Below are 2,083 nucleotides of genomic sequence, written 5' to 3' on the forward strand. Positions count from 1 at the left end.
CATGTCTTTTTATCTTAGCTAGCCTAGGGGATAAGACAGACAGAGCATGGTACCTTACAGTCAACAAGGCACGTTTCTGTTGCTAATAAGCTCTGCTCAGATCTGCTGTGGTCTATAGCTCTGTTTACCTGTTTACCTATTTTGGTCCTTCCTTCCTGTGAAAGCAGCTTTCTGCTATTGTACTAAATTGGGGGGCATTTCCACGCTGAATATCCAATCTTGTTTACCTAATCTTGGATGCTTTCATTCTGAGGCTTCCTATATGCCTTGTTGACCTATGGGTGCAAGCTCAAGGAATTCCTAAGCGTATTCCCCACGTGACACTATGCCAAAGCTGTTCAATTATGGTGAAGAATAGTCTTGTTAGGTTTTTTTGGTTTTTAGCTACTCAAATGATTTTTTATCTGATTGAGAAAAGAAATATTAAACTACATAATAGCTCAAATAGAATGGTATATAAAACTTGTATCTTTTATAATCTGAATAATGGATGGGCACAGAAGATACTCAATAATTGGGATTATCTTTCTTACCTCCTCCACCTAAAGACCTAATGGAATTAGAAATATTTATGTGAATTTTAAGGTTAGAATTTCTTTTAGTCTTTTTTCAGATGAGTAAATGAATGTGAATGAGTGAATAATTTCCATATGGTATGTTTGATGAAACAGATTTACTTCACATTTTTTCTTCTTCTAATTCTTTCTTTTTTTTTTTTTTTTGAGAGCGAGAGAGTGAGCATGTCAGTGGGGGAGAGGGACAGAGAGAGAAAATCTTAAGCAGGGTTCACACTCAGCATGGAGCCCAACAATGGGGCTCAATCCCACAACCCTGGGATCATGACCTGATCCAAAATCAAGAGTCGGAAGCTCAACAAAATGAGCCACTCAGACACCATTTTCTGAGCCGGTTTGCTAAATATTTAGGTATAGATATTATATTTTTTTTTTATAAGAGGCAATGTAATCTCATAATCACAGTTTTGCCTTTTACTTTCTTGAATCTGTCAGCTTTTCCCCCTCTGCCTGTAAAACAACTTTGTTAGTATATATTGGTTTCCTCTGGACAGTTTTGCATGGGAAACTTTTACCTATTTCACAACTATCAGAAATACCATCACCTTATAGATTTGATGGCATTCTTTCTTTTATGGACCCATAAAGAATTAATGAGGATGTCCCAGATTATTTATCTGGTTTCTCAAGATCTTTGAGGATCTTCAAAAATTTTTGAGAGTGTTATGAGAAGGCAGTTTATAGGAAGTCAAGCAACTCTACTTGTCTTTCAGATTCTGGTCAGGCATCTGTGTTCTGGATTTCTAGAAAGTAGATACTACTGTTGTCACATGATGAGGCATTGAAAAATCTTGGTTGGAGAAAAGATATTTGTAACTCTTATCTTAAACAATAGGAACTATAGACAGTATGAAAGTAATAAGTTACTCTCATTGTCCTTGGTCAACAAGACTTTCTCACTTATACTTGTACTACATTTCCAGGCTTTTCCCCCATCCATTATAAGGGGCAGGGCTCACAGTTGACCAGACTGTCTTGGCTGTGTCTATTACTACCAAGAGATGTTTTGGCAAGTAGTTTCCTCAGATTATGACAGGTTAAATTATACCATTTTGAAATTAAAAAAAATTTTTTTAGGTGTTCATTTATTTATTTTGAGGGAGAGAGAGCACAGTTGGGGGGAGGGGCAGAGAGAAGGTAAGACAGAATCCCAAGCAGGCTCTGCACCATCAATGCAGACCACAATGCGGGGTGCAAACTCAACCGTGAGATCATGACCTGAGCAGAGATCAAGAGCTGGACGCTTAACTGACTGTGCTACCCAGGTGCCCCTAAACTATTTTGAATTTAATGTACATTATGTTGATGAGAACTGGATTGTTTGTTTGAAGCTCTGAGATTCATCTCAGTATGAACCACTTTATTTCCTACTAGGATATCCTTTTGCTATTGTGAAGATATAAACAATGTCTACTTCTATTAAAAAGAAATATATGTGCAGGCAAAATATGTTTTTGAATTGAAGATATTATTTCTTATTAACAGACTGCATGAGACACATTAATGCT

Source organism: Acinonyx jubatus, chromosome C2 (genome assembly GCF_027475565.1).
Source record: "Acinonyx jubatus isolate Ajub_Pintada_27869175 chromosome C2, VMU_Ajub_asm_v1.0, whole genome shotgun sequence".
Taxonomy (NCBI): Eukaryota; Metazoa; Chordata; class Mammalia; order Carnivora; family Felidae; genus Acinonyx; species Acinonyx jubatus.